This window comes from Camelus ferus, chromosome 12 (assembly GCF_009834535.1).
Source record: "Camelus ferus isolate YT-003-E chromosome 12, BCGSAC_Cfer_1.0, whole genome shotgun sequence".
Classification (NCBI taxonomy): Eukaryota; Metazoa; Chordata; class Mammalia; order Artiodactyla; family Camelidae; genus Camelus; species Camelus ferus.
In genome coordinates, this window is record NC_045707.1 from 12763530 (window position 1) to 12782445 (window position 18916).

General features: G+C 37.0%; 2 pseudogenes; one reads left to right on the forward strand and one right to left on the reverse strand.

Annotated features, from left to right (window-relative positions):
* Positions 1-5097: 5097 nt before the first annotated feature.
* Positions 5098-8943, reverse strand: LOC102506932 (annotated as a pseudogene).
* A 1604-nt stretch (positions 8944-10547) lies between these two features.
* On the forward strand, positions 10548-13120 carry LOC116667824 (annotated as a pseudogene).
* Positions 13121-18916: the final 5796 nt, after the last annotated feature.

Here is an 18916-nt window from a genome sequence, read left to right on the forward strand (position 1 = left end):
TCTGACTTCTCCCTGTCTACCCTCCCCAACTCAATCCAAACCTTCCCCCACAGTCTACCCTCCCTCCACGCACCCTCCAACAAGTTGGAATTAATGTCAGTTGTCGTTTTTGTAAATCTTGATTTTAAGGTGATCTGGGGCTGTGTCATAATTAGTGTCTCTGCACTAAATCAATGGGCCTCACAGCTTCTGTGAGGGGAGCTGCCTGGAAATGAAGGGGCATATGTCCAAGTCTCCTGGAGGCCACGTTCTCCTGGTAGAGACAGGCCCATGAGCGGGATCTGTCCTCAGTGTGTTTCTTTTCTCCTTGAGGTGGAACATTTTGCTCTGGGCCTGTAATCTGGGGCTAACACTTGGGTCTCCTTTCTGGAGAGACAGGGCCTCTGCTCAAGGACTGGTCTGCTGGGAGGCCATAGACTGTGGGGCCTGCAGAGGCGGCGGTGGGCTCTTGTGCGCCTTCTGCAAGCTTCCCATGCACATGAGCAGGTTCAAAATCTAGCCCCTCATTTCTTCACGGCTCGTGTTGCTCTGTGATGGCATTTCTTCTTTTAGCACACAGATGTCTCCGTATTAGCACACACAGACAGCAGGGACACTTATGAGCCGTGGGTCCCATTTCCTTCCCAGGAGGGGATGCCTAGTTTCCCAAAGCTGCTTTCCCTGGATGTGTCCATGTCCCCAAGTCTAAGCCAGCTGGTTCTAATCAGACTCATCGGTCCTTACCAATCTCACAAGTCTTCTAGTTTTCACTGAAAAATTATGCATGCAGCAGTTTACAAGTGAAGCGAGATGCTCTGGTCTGCCTTCTTGTTGCGTGGACGCTCTAACCCTGAAGATGGCTCACAGGTCCTGGCACACTGGGGCAGGAGGCACAGGGCGGGAAGGGAAAAGCTGTAGGTGGGACTAAGGCCAGAGTGCCTCCAGGCATCTGAGGGACAGGCTCACTCTTTCCTTGTGCAATCAGTAGGCAAATGTTAAGTATTCAAGAAAAGAATTCATATGAATCATATTGCTAGGAAAGATAACAGAAAATGATTTAACAGAGGCTAAACCTGCACATGGTAAAACTCTGACAAGAGCATGGTGTCAGGAATATCAGATACACAATAATGAGACTTACGGGATGGAGGTTTAATTGTGCGAAATCTTATCATATTTGCAAGGAAAAACTGATTCCAATGAATATCGCTGTAAATTTTAAATGGAAGTGGAACAAGATACAGGTAGTTAATTTTCACTGTGTAGAAAACTCATCAAGAAATAGAATTTAGCTTGTTGGGGTTTTCTGCAGAAACTACATTCTTGGCAAAGAATCATCAGTAACCTGCTCTGGTCACTACAGATGAGCCTTTGTAGGGACATGTTCTCATGGGGTAAGTATTCAGAAGTGGAAGAGGGGTATAGCTCAGTGGTAGAGCATTGGACTGCAGAAGCGGAATGGCTGGCTTGTATAGGAGGGTACATCCCAAAACCCTCAGTGCAATCAACATGGTGAACATACCCACCACTCCCAAAAGCTCCTTGTGGCAGTTTGTAGTCCCCGCCCCTCCGCCCAAGGCAACCTCTGATCTGCTTTCTCTCACTATAAAGTTTGCATTTTTAAAAATTTTAAATTAAAGGAATCACACATCAAGTACTTTTTTTTTTTAAGTCTAGCTTCCATCACTCAGCATAATCATTTTGAGATTCATCTATACGGTAGTGTGTTCAGCAGTTAATTTTTATTGCTGAGTATTTCATCATACGGCTATACCACTATTTTTCTATTCACTGTTGGTTTTTGGTTATGTTACAAATAAAGCAGCTATGAGCATTCATTTACAAGGCTTTGTATGGACATATGCATTCATATCTCTTAGCTGAATAGCTATTGTGGAATGGCTGGGTCATATGATAGGTGTATGTTCAGTATTTTTAAAAACTGCCAAAGTGATTTTCAAAATGGTTGAAACTTTTCACACTCCCACCCACAGTGTATGAGAGTTCCAGGCCTCTAGTCCCTCACCAGCACCTGGCATGGTCAGTCTACTTTTAGTCATTCTGGTAGGTGTGTGGTAATATTTCACTTGTGGAGTTTTTTCCATAAACAAATGTAGTTATGACTAAGTTTAAAGCATTCTGAAAGAATACAGTTCAGATTTCTTATCAGTGGTGTAACAGGACAATAACTTGATAGTAACAAAATGCGGAAGGACACCTAGGGGAAAAGAGGTAGACAGAAAGAAAGAAGCATGAAATAAATGTATCTGAGCAGACTTTGGATTTTTCAAGCATCACAGACATCAGTGGAAAGCAGAAAGAAATACCAACAGCAGTTCATAGAACAACTTCTCCACTGAACTGCAGCTCATGCCTCTGTTGCACTAATTCCAGAAGCAACCTGCTTAAGAAAGAGGAGGGCTATTTCCTATGTAAAATACTCCACAATTTTCAGTCTCTTGGAACCTGTTTGCTGATGTTGTGAAGGAAAAGCCAGGCTGGGCCTACTTGTAAATCCAAGTTTAACAAGCGTCGGATTACTGATCTGAGTTCTGCTGGGCTAACTCGTGAATCTAAGTTAGTAAGTGTTGGTTTACTGATTCCCTGCTCATTTTTTTTTTTTTTTCTTGTTAGCCAGCTGGATTTTCAGAGAGACATATCTGGGCTTGGAATGTCAGTTTGCTACCTCCCTGCCTCTGCTTTTGTGATAATGATGCTGCTAAAGCTGTTCTGTGCCTATCGGCTGAATACCCCAAGCTTGTAATTAACCCTATAAAACCTCATGCACACATCTTGGAGGTGCTCAGAGCCTCGGAGCAGAAGCCCCTCTGAACCCGCCGTAATAAATCTGAGTACTCCAACCCTCTGAGTGGTGCTTGTTTCTTGGCTGGCCTGTCATTTCCATAACAATGTCACTACATCCAAATAACAGTACTTTAAAACAGAATTCTCAGATGTTTTATAATGCTATACATTCTTCAAGGTGAACAAAATTGTGTTCAGGTCTCAATTAATTTGAAGGTTAAATTAAAAATAACATCCAAGCAGGTCTTTGTTCATCACACTCATGCATCTATTACACAAAATAGACAAAAGCTATTTTGTGAACTAAATTCTTCTAGATACGGAGCAAAACTCAAATGTTACACTCAGTACTCTTTATGATATCTTTCTTAACATGAGTCTTGAAAGTGTTGCATGGAACCTTAAAAAGCCATTTAGTGTTTCCCTTAATATTTAAATTCTTTATTTTCTTAAGAAAAAAGATTTCAAATAGAAGACTTCATGGCAATTCCTGCCTAAGAAGTTCTTAATCTCAAACATTTCACACTGCCTTTTAAAACAATGACTAAACAGACCCTTATTCCCTCTTGTTCTGTCCTCACAGGAGATGGAGAACAACTAATCACATTACTTCTTACTTTGAATCCTTTAATCAAAGTCCCAATAACTTAAAACTTAATAAACCACGTCAACAGCTTTTTCCTCCTCAGAGCAAAAGGATCTCAATTTTTTAAACTTTTTCTCAGAGGTCTTATTTTACAATCTATACTTTATTCCTTTTTATTTCTGCTGCTGCAGCTCCTTCTGCGTGCCCACGGGGCCCGAAGACAGCACACTAGCAGGAGCTGAGTTAGTAAAAGGGATGCTTTTTCCCACCTCCTAGTTCTCACAGAACTAGGCCTCTGTTAAATTATTGCTAATAAAGAAAAGCAGCTGACTCACTTCCTGCTCATCATAGTAACAAATAAACACAAGTCAGCAACTTGGCCACAGTCAGTTTACTCCCTACTTTTGGAGGGCAGGTAGGTTTGTCCTTCGCAGGAAGCGTTTCCTGTGAGGCCTCACTGACCTTCTGTTGCTTGTCTGTACTTTTAGTTTCCAGTGTGTGCTTTGGCCTTGCCCCACTTGTTTTTCCCTTTTCCCCAAACTCTAGAAAATTTGAGTTTTGATCTGCATGCTCAAGGAGAATTCATTCATTTCCATGATATCATTCCTCGTGGAAAAGATAAACAACATGGAGTCCAAGGCTGAAGCTTACTGGCTAGCACTGGAGTCTCTCCTGGCTGGCTCGGGTGATGGCCGCGCTTTCTTGTCAGCCAGGTGTGGGGCTCCGCCAAGCTCTTGATAAGCATCACTCAGGCTCAGAGCTTGGCTGGAACCAAGTGATTCCTCAGTCTACGTACTTCGGGAATGTTTGTAAGATTCTGTTTTTGATTTTTTGATTTTTAAATTTTTGAGGTAAGAATCCAAGCTTCAATAACTTTTTACCTTCATTAAGATGTTAAATAGTAAATATTGCATTATATTAAAGCACTCAAATAAAACTGTTCTTTTCATGTAGAATGACACTGAGGACATGGCTTAGTGACCATGAATGGGCTGTCACACCATTCAGCTCCCCCTTGTTCTTCAGGCACCAGAACACAGATACTCAAGCCAAATACACATACTTTTCATATGTAGAGTATTGATCATACCATTTGGTAAAATAAAGGCTATTTCCTAAATAACGATCTACATCCTTAAAAACAAGTAAAACAAACAAACAAAAAAACCCCTACATATTTCTTCAGTGCAAAGCCTTTGAAAACAAATGCATTCCAAACAGTGGTGCTCTGCATTTAGCTGGCTGTCCGCTGTCTAAGTCACACAAGACCCAGCTGTCGGAAAGTAAGGGAGGAACAAATTGGCGATAGTGGAGACACAATGGCTAGAAAGTTATATGTAGATTATACGCATTCAGCCAAATGTTACCTGCAACAAATAGAACCATGATTTATGAGCATTCTAATCAGTTCAAACTTTGTGTTATTATCATTATTATTGTAGAAAATAAGCTCTCTAGTGCCGCTGCCCTCCCCCAGAGGCAGTCTGCTTGGGGTGGTCACATTCAAGGCCTTGAGATCGCTGCCTCTTCACTACACCACGTGCGTTTCAGTGCTTTGTGAAACACAGGGCAGAACACACTTTAAAAAGATTAAACAGCACTTCTCTACTAAGTTATTATTCGGAAGACCACAGAATCTAGCAAAAATGACCTTCCAAGATTTTTTTCCACATTAAAACTAATATACGGTTCTCATACGATCAGAAATTCTGTAGAGGTCAGCAAGATGTTAGAATAAACTGGAATTTTAGTGTTTCATAACACCCCAAATCTGTTTGTTTTATATCTTAATAACAGCATAATAAATCTACTTACAAAAATATAATTCAAAAGTTAGACTTCTAAATAAATTCAGAGCACCTTTTTCAGTTCAGATTTTTTTCCCCGTAAACTAGCAAACCCATTTGATGTAGAGGGAAGTACCTACACAGCAGGAAAATCTTCTCCAGTCTAAACATCAGCTGATTAAATCCCACCCAGTGCAGGAGCACCAGACACTGAGAAGGTATCCAGAAATTCGACAAGAACAAAGCCACTGGGAGTGTTGCCTACTGTTTAATGTTCAGTGAATGTTAGGATTCTTCATGCATACCATAAATGTATACTGCACTAAGTGCATCTTTAAGAGAGGTGCTGAAACCACACATTGAAATGCTAAATGCCCTATTTCAAATTTTCTAATTTGTAAATAAATACTGGTGACATAACAACATGCTTCCACCGTGATCTGGGAATAGTGTCGTGTTCTTGCCAATTTAACGGGTTAATTCCCTTAACTAACTCTACAATTAAATACATAACACATGCCTTTAAAAAATGTGCTATACACAACTACAAGACTCTGGAACTAAGCTTAATTATATTTTAATTAGAAAACTCACTTTTGTATTGCTATGTTTTTGTTAAAGGAAGAATAACATGTTGCTATGATACTTTGAGTGTAATGACTTTTGTTCGAGATTACGAAAATTTTGAGTAATTTCCCCCCAGACCATTTCATTTCAAATTTATACAGTTTGCTTAGTCAGCTAACCAAAATACAAGACAACGAAGGGACTAAAGACACTTGGCAGATGAGGTGGAGACAGCGCCACCACAAGTCCACTGGTCGCTTTCTTGGTGGCTCTGTTCCCTGTGCCCGTGAGAGCAAGGAGGTCAGGTGAACACCTTCATAGGCACCGGGTCAGTCCACTCCTACTTGGCTTAAGAAAATTTTTAATCAGAGCGATGACATAAAATTCATATTTCATGGCAAGACAGGAAAAAATTAAACATACAATTTTTCTCTGCCTGTTTGGGCCCCGTCCTTCTCCTTTCGTGTGCACCGTGCATCTGTGTTAACCAGACCTCCTTAGGAGAGAACCTTCCTTCTTAACCTTGTAAGGAATCTTGACAGCCCACTACTGGCTTTATATACACAGATCTGGGCTGTGTAAGCTGTCAATATATCATTTGATATATCACCCTTTGTCTCAAAAATGTATATAACTGTTCTTTGAACTCTACAGGTGCAACAGTCCTCAGAGCTTTCTGAAGGTCTATCTCCCAGGCTATAATCCTCAGGTTGGCTTGAACAGAGTTTCCCATTTCTTTCTTGGGTCAACTATGATGACTTTTTCATCAGCAAGTGCTTTGGTGAGTGCCTTTCGATTCTTCCTGTAAGGCAGTGTCGCTCTGGTCAGGTGATGTGCACATCTCTGTACAGAGCTCTACCTTTGGTTCTGTCCCACTTGTCTAAGGAGCAGCAACACAGCCAGTTTTAAAAAGTAAATATAATCTTTGGGTTATCTTTAGCTCACAGGCCGCACTGATGCCTCATTCAATTGTCTGCTGTCCTCTTCAGAGATAATGTCCCATGTATGCAATGTAACAGCGGTCTCACACAAAAATTTGGGTATTCTTTGGGAGAATCAAAGTTGTGAAGCCTTTCAAATATATTTTTGTTGGTAGCTGGATCATAACACAAGAAATATGAAGCTTTTGAAAGATGAAAATCCAACCTCATTCAGTTGCTGGCCCAGTGCTCTAGTTAAGACATCATCTCAGCAACAACAGTGGCTGTGCTCACCCCATCTTTATTCAAAGGTGAAGTTCCACACAGAAAACCAAGAGACTCTTTAAATAAAAAAAATGACTTCTTCCCCATTTTCCAGGTCTTTTATTCTACTCCAATCCATTTAAAATCTGGTAACGTTTCTTCAAAATAAAATCCTTCTTTACATGCAGTTGGACTCAACATTTTGGAAGAGACTGTGAGGGCTAACATATAAACATTACTCACATCAGCATTTCTTGATTTATTTTTTCTTCCAACAATTAAATATCCACCCTACCAAACAAAGCTGCCAGTTCATTCCCAGTGGAAACTTTGCATTGACCATCCTCCTGCAGTCCTGCCATTGCCATTGGTCTGCATCAGGATCTGTGACTTGCACAACCTGAACATTTTCTTTCTCGGCCAGTCTCAGAGAAAGTTCCAGCACTTTTCAGAAGAAGAAAGGTCCTTCTTCATATTTGGGCATGTATTGGCAGAAAAGTCTGGATCAGGATCTTTCTGTTCTGGTAATGGAATTGGAGGCTTAAAACCCAAACACCTGAAAAGCCAATCTCACACAGTCATGACCCCGTGAAAAGAAATATACACAAATTTCAAGGTGGTCTTTGAGTTTGATTCCCCGTGAAAACAGATCTTTCCCAGTTCTTCCACGTTTCTCCTCCAGTAGGTCAGCATCCACCAAATTATCATTCCAGGAACCATGCCAGGGTTCCACACAGTCTTCTATACGTTTCAGACTTTCTTTATCATGAGGAGATGTGGCCTAAACACCAGTTTCCCACACCGTGTCTGGTGTCTTCCTTGCAGTTGTGAGAGGCAGTAATTATCACACCTGCAACTATTTTGAGTTCCTGGACTGCATACGATAGAAAAGGTGTAGGAACTTATCTTGAAAAAATGTACACAAGAACATCGTTAGCCAACAAGTCTCTGGCTGCTGCAGCTGCTAGTTACTTGACCTGAGCTGTCGCACTCAAGATGAAGTTTCTCTGTGTGAAGTCTGAGAAACATCTCTCTAGGTATCTGTGGGTCCTCTGTGTTGATTGTGTAATAAGCAAGGTAATAGAGCAAAACCCCTCCACCAGGGCAGAACCAAGTCCTGCAGTTCTAAAAGTCATTCAGCAACGAAGAAACTCTTCCATCGTCCCATTCAGTAACAGATTTTCACATTGCTCTTTCATTTTGGGGTTGCTTACCGGTTTATTATAAAGGATGCAACTAAAGAACAGCCAAAGGGAGTGGATGAACAGGGCAAGGTGTGCTGGGGAGTGGGTCATGGAGCTTCCCTGCCCTCTCTGGGCCCATCACTCTCCAGGACACTTTTAGGAGTTCACCAGCTGGAAATGGAGTGGTTTTAGTTTACATTTCCCTAGTGGCTATGATGTTAATCACCCTGCCATGTGCTGACTATCATCCATACATCTTCTTTGGTGGTCTGTTCAAATCTTTTGCCTCTTAAATTTTTGTTTGTTTGTTTCTTTTATAGAGTTTTGAGAGTTCTTTTTGTTTGCTAAACATAAGTCCTTCATCAGGTATATGCTCTGTAAACATTTTCTACCAGTCAGAGACTTGTCTTTTAATTCTGTAGTGTCTTTTGAAGTACAGAAGCTTTCAATTTTGATGAAGTAAAGTTAATCAGTGTGTTCTATTATACATCATGCTTTTAGTGTCATAGCTAAGAAATGACACCAATTAAGAAATCACTTAACCCAAGGCCGCAAGTGTTTTCTTGTATGTTTTCCTGGAGAAGTTTTAGAGTTTTAAGTTTTACATTTAGGTCTATGATCAATCTTGAGCTCATTTTTGTATATGGTAATGAGCTATGGATTGAAGTTCATTTTTTGTATATGGATAGTCAATTGTTTTAGCACCGTATGTTGAAAAGACTCTTCCTTCTCCACTAAATTGTCTTTGTGCTGCTGAAGCAAATCAGTTGTTCATATACGTATGGCTCTACCTTTGAGCTCTGTGTTGTTCTTTTGATCTATTTGTTTATATTGGCATAGATACCACATTGTCTTACTATATGTAGCTTTACAATAAGTCTTGAAACTAGGTAATGTACATCTTCCAACTTCATTTTTCTTTTTCAAAGCTGTTTTGGCTTTTCTAGGTTCTTAGCATTTCCATATGAATTTTAGAATCAGCTTGTTAATTTCTTTTAAAAAAATTCCTGCTAGAGTTTTTATTGTGACTATGTTGAATCTGTAGATTACTCTGAGGAGATATGACATCCTAACAATACTGAGTCCTCTGAACTATAAACACAGTATACCTCTCCAATAAAACTTGGAACTTCTTTAATTTCCAACAACGTTTTATAGTTTGAGTGTGTAGGTCTTTTGCATGTTTTGATACTATTGTAAATGGTACTTTTATTTAAAATTTCAAAAAAAAAATAAAATTTCAATTGTTCATTGTTAGCATATAGAAATATAATTTTCTCTGTGTTAATTATGTATCCTGAAACCTTGCTTAACTCACTTATTAATTCTAGCAGTCTTGTTGTAGCTTCTATTGGGTTTCTACACAGAAAAGCAAGTCATCTGTGAATAAAAAGTTTTATTTATTTTTCCAGTCCAAATGCCTTTATTTCTTTGTCTTACTTCACTGGCCAGAACCTTCAGCACAGTGAATGCAGGTAGTGAGAGTGGACTTTCTTGTCTTGGCCCTGATCTTAGGGGCATATAATCAAACAATTAAGCCTTTCACCATTAAGCATGATGTGAACAGTGAAGTTAACTGTTAAGTATAATGTTTTTCACAGATATTCTTTATTAGGTTGAAGATGTTCCCTTTTATATCTACTTTGTTAAGAGGTTTTTACTTATTTATTTTTAATATAAAGAGAAAATGTCGTATTTTGGCAGAAGCTTTTTCTGTGTCTATTGAGATGGTCCTATAGTTTTTCTGTCTTCGTTAATCTGGTGAATTATACTCCTTTCTCTTAAAAAAAAAACCCTTTTATTTCAGAGTAATTTTAGATTTACAGAAAAGTTGCAGAGTAGTATAAGGGACCCACATGCCCCTCACCCAGTTTCAGTTTCCTGCATTGTTAGCATCGTGCATTACTATGGTACATATATCAAAATCAAGGTGTCAACGTTGGCACATTGCTATTAGCCAAACTCCAGACTTTATTTGGATTTCACCAGTTTCCCATTACTTTTCTTTTTCTGTTGCAAAATCTAATCCAGGGAACCCCATTGCTTCTATTTGTCAGATTTTTGTCTCTTCTGTTTGGTGACAGTTACTTAATGTTTTTTTGCTTTTTTCTGACCTTGACAGTTTTGAGGAATGTGGGTCAGATATTTTGTAGAATGTCCTTCGATTTGAATTGCCTGTTATTTTTCTCATGATTTTGTTGGGATTATGAGTTTTTGGAAAGAATCACACAGAGATGAAGTGTCCTCATCACATCCTATTAGGGGGTCCACGACATTACAGGACAACAGTGATGTGAACCTTGATCACTTGGTATTATGTTCCTGGTTTCTTCACTATTTCCTTTTCATACTCTATTCTTTGGAAGTGAAATGCTCAGTCTAGCCCACCCTCTGTGGTTGTGGTGGTGAAGTGTCAGCTCCCACAGGGTGCAGTACCTAACTATATTATCAGGAATTCTTCTGTAGGGAAGATTCGTCTCTTCTCCCCTCTTTACTTATTCTAGTAGTGTAGTCCCACATTTATTTAGTTCATAATTTGGATTACAATCCAATATCACATTATTTAATTTGTTGCTCATATTATTCTCTCTTTAGTCATCGGGAGCCCTTTAATGTTTGCACCCTTTCGTACAGCCCCATCAGTTAATGTTTTGAATACATCTTACTTTCTAATACTACAAGGTGCTCCAGGCTCATTTGTATTTTCCTTGCCTCAGTCCTGGAATTGGCCATTTCTTCAAGGTGACCTAATTCCTTTTATTGGAGAATAGGGTATTTAGAAACCAAGATCTGGACCCTGGGCTTGCTCATTGCTACTGGGATGTCACTGTCTTTAGGCCCTCTAAGTGAGGTCAGATGAAGCCAGGTATGTGTCTTAACCCATGTATACATGCATATCTATTATTGTTTCTGTACCTATCCATTTGCATTTCTTTCTTTCTTCCTTCCTTCCCTTCCATTCCCTTCCCTTCCCTTTTTTCACAAATGGAGGTGCTGGGAATTGAACCAAGTACTTCGTGCATGCTCAGCATGCAGTCTAACAACTGAACTATCCCCCACTCCCTCCAACTTTAATTTGGTATCAGAGTTCATTTGATTCTTCCCCTTTTTGTTTATATTGAACAAGAATAATTTTTGAATGTTTAACTGACATTGCTTTCATGGAATAAATTCCACTATGATTATAAAGTTTTAAATTTTTCACATATGCTGGATTTATTTTGCTAACATCTTTAAGAAGTGCATTTGTGTTCATGAAGCATATTGATACATAGTTTCCTTTCCATGTAATATCTTTGTGTTAATCTTGCTATCAAGAGAATTCTGGCCACATAAAATGATTTGTGGAGTATGTCCTGTGCTCCAGTTTTCTAGAAGAGTTTGTGTAAAATTGGTATTATTTTTTTCCTTGAATGTTTGGTAGAATTTACCAGTGAAGCTAACTGGGCCTGGAGTTCATTTTGTGAGAGGTAGGTAATTGAGAATTCAATGTCTTTAATAGCTATAGGGCAGTTTAGGTCATCTGTCTTCTTGAATGAGCTTTGGGAAGCTTTACCTTTCAAAGAATTTATCCATTTCATCTAATTAGTCAAATTTACAGGCATAAAGTTGTTCATAGTATTCCTTTGTTATCCTAATGATTGCCTATCTGCTGAGTTTGTAATGATGTTATCACAAGCACAGCAAATACTTCTAACATTTTCCTAATTCCTGATATTGGTAATTTTAATCTTTTTTTTAATCCTTGATTAATCTGTTTAGAGAATAACCCGGCTTTATTTATCTTCTCAAAGAAGCTTTTGATTTCAGTCATTTTTTTTTTTTTAAATTTCATTGATTTCTTCTCTGATCTTTATTTGTTCCTTTCTTCTACTTACTTGGGTTTAATTTATTTTTCTTTTTCTAGTTTCTTAAGGTGGAAGCTGAGGTCATTGATTTGAAATCTTTCTTCTGTTCTATTATAGATATTTAACACTCTAAATTTCTCCCTAAATATTTCTTTAGTGACATCCCACACATTTTTATATGTTGCGTTTTCATTTTTATTTGGTTCAAAATCCTAATTTCCCTTTTGATATCATATTTGACCCATGGATTATTTAGAAACATATTGTTAGTTACAAATACTATATGATTCCACTTATAAGAGTTATCTGGAATAGGAACTTCATAGAGATCAAATGTAGAATAAAGGTTAATAGTGCCCAGGGGAGGGCAGAATGGGGAGCTACTGCTTCATGGTTGGAGTTTCTGTTTTGGATCACGAAGATGTTCTGGAATTGATAGTGGCGATGGTTACATATGCGTGCTCTTAATGCCACTGAATTGTACACTTAAAAAGTGGTTAAAATGATAAGCTATGTTGTTTATGCTTAAACAAAAGTGAAAAAAGTTACTCTATTAAAAAATCAACTAAATCCAAAAGAATGCAGGAATGGTGAAAAAGAGGGACAGAAAAGTATAAGACTGGCTTGTTATTGGCACTGCTGGCTCAGTTGTGTGCCCACACATGTGGCTGGTCACCCCCAAGTTATTCTGAATTGGGACTGGACCACAGCCCAAGACTTGAGTGGGAGGCATCATGAGGTGCTTGGCACATTTCTGCCGTGTTCAAGTTGTGTGGGGCTTTGGTGGCAGCTCCAAGTAGATAGGCATCTCCACAGTTAACTCTGCAGAAGCAGTAAACTTCCAGTTTATGTGTCTTCTGACATTTATGATTAGACCAGTGTTGGAAGTGCAGATGTCCATTAGATGGTGGTGAGCGTGGGATAGAACCCATACTACAAGAACGTGAAAACGCCCACAGAAACTGACATTAGGCATACCTTCAGAGTAGACTTATGTGGAGAAATCCTCAACGTGTCCAGCTTTGGCTATCTCAGATGGGAAAAGAAATTTTCTTCTTTAGATTCACTTATTTCAGCAATTCAGGGAGATACTGAGTAAGTTAAGAGACAACTAGATTTGAAACTCAATGAAGATAATGTCTTCCAGGCTCCTTAAAGCAAACTAATGAATGGCACCTGATGAAAAAAGTCACCTTATTTATTCATTCATTGTTTTCTAGTATTTTACTGCTCAAAACTATGCAATCTCACCTTGGTTATATTTTTAAAAGCAAACATTTTCCTAAAGCTGTGACTTAGTTTAAACAGTATAATGTAGTTACCATATATCATCCTTCAACTGTTAAGCTAAATACATCATGTGACAGTACTAAAAAGACTCCATCGTGAAAAATCCAAATTGTTTAGGTATTATGTTAATTAATATCTCTTTCAAAGCTTTCTAAAATATACCACTAGAAAGGTCTTAAATGGGTCTTATGAGAGAAATAAAATGTATATAAGTATGGGTGAAAAGGCAAGGCACTAATTTGAGATGAGAATTATAATTCTCGTGGTAAAGAAGCCAGTATGTATGTACTTATACAGACTGTGCTGCCAGACAGAAAAGGCTTATAAAAGTAAAAGCATTGAATAAAGGTTTGAAGTTTATTATAAACCCAAGGGGAAAAATCCAGACTTTGTATTTTTGATACATTTTGCCTTAAACATATTTTATTATTGACATAAAGACTTGTGAAATTTTCATTTTAATTAGTCATTTCCTTCATGAGGTCAAATTATTGCATCATGTTCCATTTCTGGATAGATTTGCCTCAATTCTAAATAGTCTAGATTCTCCCCCTCCAACCATTTTTGGTTTGACTTTGAGACAAAGTAAAATGAATGTTTTTCATATCTATAGGTCTCATTTTCGTGTTGGGTAACACTTCTCACTCCTTTTTTAAGAGTAGATATTCCTGTTCTTCAACACTTTTCTTGACTTTGCTTATGTTTTCTTTAAACTGTGTCAGTTTTTTTCCACTTAGGATACCTTACAACAGATTGAATCTGTTTATATCATTCCATCCTTTCACTATATGAACAGTGATTAGCATGCATATCTGTATTGCATTTTTTGAAAGAAAATCTTCATCTTTTGGTTCCCTCAAGATTTAAATGGACACATAGCAGTTCATTTATCTATCCAGTTTCTTAAAGAACACAAAATAGTTTCCCCTAAGAAAGTATTTCAGAGCCAATTAAACTATAAAATATTTAGAAAGCTATTTATTTTAATGTAATTTTATGTTCCAGAGCAAATATAAACTGTTGTAGTTGTGTATGCACTGTAATGTAATAATAGCTTACAGAATGCTTGTACCTTGGGGGAAAGGCATAAAGTTTTAGTTAAATAATATTCATACATATACAGTTTTCCTCTAACTAGCCATATGATTTTTGACTACTTGCATCTTTTTGCTTTGGGCTGTTGAAATAGTACTTTGCATCACTGTGTGCCTTAGCAAACTATTTGGTGGGGGTCTTGGGGGAGAGAAGTATATAAAAGATAATTTTAAAGATGACAACATTATAAACCACTTTCCCTAATTTACATAATGGGATGATTATAAAAAAGTATTTACGAAGTATATAGGAAAAAATCTAAAGCTGACGTTGGAGAAGCGGGGGAACATAAACTCATTTGGACTGTGTTTTGCTTTTTGCTGTATGAATTTGTAGCAAACAAACCAGTTTGTGGTTTTCACTTCTTCTTTATAAAAATATTTAGAAATCCCTATACTTGAAAGATGCCTCAATTATCAGTGACTTTATGAAGCAAAGTTTAAAATACACATGCAAAGTGTAAAAACAAATTTGTGTTTTGTTTTGTTTGAATAGCTTGCTGCTGATTATGTTCTCAGTAAGTATAAGAAAGTTCTTTGATATTTTATTGTCACCTTACTTTCTGAAATAGCCAATGCTTTTGTAAATCTTATAGCGTGCTGTTAGGGGTTTGGTAATTATGTTTATATTTTTAAAAATGTTAAGTGTTAAACTATTATAAGAAGTTAGTTTATAGTAGGACCATTTTGATTAGCCTAAATATTTTTAGTGTTTGAAATAAATCTTGGCTTAGTGAAAAAAACTGACATACAGAAAACAAATACTAAATGGCTGAAGTAAGGCTTTCCTTATTAGTAATTACTTTATATATGTAAATGGATTAATATCACGAATTAAAAGGCAGAGATTGGCTGAATGGATTAAAAGACATGATCCAACTATATGCTACCTACAAGAGATTCAATTTAGATTCATGACACAAATAGGTTTAAAGTGAAAGGATGGAAAAAGATATTCCATATAAATAGTAACCAACAGAGAGGCAGTGTGACTATACTAATATCAGACAAAATAGACTGTAAATCAAAAACTGTTATTAGAGACAAGGACATTAGACACTGGAAAAAAGAGTCAATTCATCAGGATAAAGTTATAACCATAAATAATAAATATAAACGTAGTTATAAACATATATGCTCCCAAAACATGTATATACACCAGACAATGAAACCCCAAGATATTTGAAGCAAACATTAACACAATTGAAGGGAGAAACAGTGCAACAGTATTATTTGGAGATGTCAATATTGCACTTTCAATAATGGCGATCACATCTAGACAGAAGATCAATAAGGACATACAGGACTTCAACAATATAGTTAGTCAACTAGATGTAACAGACATACACACAACACTCTACCCAACAACAGAATACACATTCCTCTCAGACACACAGAGAACACTGTCTAGGACAGACCATATGTTAAACTACAAACAATTCTCAATAAATTTAAAAACACTGAAGTCATACAACATATCTTCTCTGACCACAATGGGTAAAGCCAGAAATCAATAACAAAAAGAAAACTGGAAAATCTGCAAATATGTGGAAATTAAACAAATGCTGTTAAATAAATTAATCAAAGGATAAATCACAAGGGAAATAGAAAATACTAAGAGATGAATGAAAGTGAGAACCCAACATATCAAAACTTACAGGATGCACCAAAGGCAGTGCTTGGAGGGAAATTTATAGCAATAGATGTCTACATTAAAAAAGAAAAAAAGATCTCAAACCAGTAATCTAACTTTACACTTTAAGAAATTATAAAAAGAGCAAAGTAAACCAAAGCTAGCAGAAAAAGGGAAAATAATGAAAATTAGAGATAAATGAAATAGAGAATAGAAACACAATAGAGAGAATTAATAAAACCAAAGATTGGTTCTTTGAATACGTCAACAAAATTGACAAACTTTAGCTATAATGGGAAAGGAAAAAGGGAGAAGATGCAAATAGCCAAAATAAAAAATGAGAGTTGGGACGTTACTACTGATTATATACAAATAAGAAAACACTATAAACAAACACATGCCCCCTTAGATTATATAACCTAGATAAAATGGACAAATCCCTAGAAAAGCACAAATTACCAAAATGGATTCAAGAAGAAATAGAAGAAACTGAGAGTTTGAACAGATCTATAAAAAGCAAAGAGATCAAATCAGGTAAAAAAAAAAAAAAAAGTCCTCTAAGAAAGAAAAGTGTAGGGGGAGGGTATAGCTCAAGGGGTAGAGCGCATGCTTAGCATGCCTGAGGTCCTGGGTTCAATCCCCAGTACCTCCTCTACAAATAAAATAATAAACCTAATTACCTCCCCCCACCAAAAAAAGAAAGAAAAGTGTGGTGCCAGATGATTTCACTGGTAAATTCTACCAAACATTTAAATAAGAATTAACACTCCTTCCCAAACTATTCTGAAAAATGGAAGAGGAGAGAATACTTCTTAAGTCATTATGAGGGCAGCATTACCTTGATACATCACAAATAAAGAAAATTACCACAAATACACACAATACCCCTTATGGCTACAGATACAAAAACCCTTAACAAAATCACAGCATGTTAAAAAAGATTATACACCATAAACAACTGGGATTTATCACAAGAATGCAAGGGTGGATCAATATAAAAATCCATCAGTCCAACTCACTACATTGATAGAATGAAGAGGAAAAACCACACAGTCATCTCAATCAATGCAGCAAAAGCATTTGGTAAAATCCAGCAGGCTTTCATAATGAAAGCACTCAGAAAGTTAGGGATAGAAGGGAACTTCTACAGCATGGTAAAGGCCACACGAAATATCCATAGTTAACGTCATAATCAATGGTGAAAAACTGAAAACTTTCTCACTAAGATCAGGAAAAAGACAATGCTGCCTGCTTTTACTACTTAATTCAACATAGTACTAGGATTTCTAGTCAAGGCAATTAGGCAAGAAAAGGAAATAAAAGGCATCCAAATTGGAAAGGAAGAAGTAAAACTTTTTCAATATGCACGGGACATGATTCTATTTACAGAAAACCCCAAAGTATCCACAGAAAAACTGCTAGAGTTAATAAATGAATTCAGGAAAGTTTCAGAGTGCAAGATCAACAGACAAAAATCAGCAGTTTCTATAATCAGCAATGGACAAATAAAAAAGTGAATAGCGTCCAAAAATATTTAGAAATAAACTTAACCAAGAAGTGAAAGATTTGTACATGAAAATTACAAACATAAGATAGAAAAAGAAAATAAAGATATAAATGAATGAAAAGACATCTAGTGTTCATGTACTGGAAAACAATATTAAGATGTCAAAACAGTCTTTAAAAAGAACAAAGTTGAAGGACTCACACTGCCCAAGTTTAAAACTGTATTACCAAGCTACAATAATTAAAACAGTGTGGTACTGGCATAAGGATGGACATCTAGACCAATGGAGTAGAGTTAAGTGTCCAGAAATAAACTCATAGAATTTTTGACCAACTGATTATAAATTAAAAAAAAATTTTTTTTTGAGGGGGGGATTAGGTTATTTATTTATTTTAATGGAGATACTGGGGATTGAACCCAGGACCTCATGCATCCTAAGCACATGTTCTGCCACTGAGCTATATACCCTCCACTCATGATCAACTGATTTTTGACAAGAGCAGCAAGACTATTCAAAGAGAAAATAGTCTCTTTGGGGTGGTGGGGGTGGGGAAGGGTACAGCTCAGTGGTAGAGCACATGCTTCGCATCCATGAGTTCCTAGGTTCAATCCACAGTACCTCTGTTAAAGAAAAAAAAAAAAAAGAATAGTCTCTTTGACAAATAGTGCTGGGACGACTGGATATCTATATGCAAATGTAGGAAGCTGGACCCCAACCTTACACCATATACAAAAATTAACTCAAAATGGATCAGTGACTTACGTATAAAAGCTAAAACCACAAAAGTCTTAGAAAAGTCGTAAGGATAAATCTTCATGATCTTGGATTTGGATCTTGGATTTGGCAATGGATTCTTAGATATGACACAAGAGCACAAGTAACAAAAGAAAAAAAGATAAACTGGATTTTATCAAAATTTGCATTAAAGACATCAAGTAAGTGTAAATACAACCTAGAATGGGAAAAATATTTGTAAATCATAAATGAGGATTTAATATTCAGAATATATAACTCATAACTCAACAACAAAAAGATAACTCAATTAAAAAATATGCAAAGTACTTGCATAGTTATTTCTCCAAATAAATATACAAGTGAAGAGGTGCTCAGCATTAATCATCAGGGAAATGTATCTCAAAACCACAGTGAGGTAGTGCTTTATAACCACTAGGGTGGCTAAATTTGTCTGTAAAAATGGAAAATAACAAGTTAAAGCAAGGATGTGGGGAAATTAGAGCATTTGTACATTACTTGCAGGACTGTAGAATGGTGGTTCCACTTTGGAAAACCGATTGGCAATTCCTCAAAAGTTTAAACATAAAATGATCTTGTAATCCCACTCCTAGAGACACACTGTGCTATAGACTTACCTATGTTGCCCCCAAACTCCTGTTGAAGCCCTAACCCTCATGTGATTGCATTTGGAGACAGGGTTTTAGGAAGTAATTAAA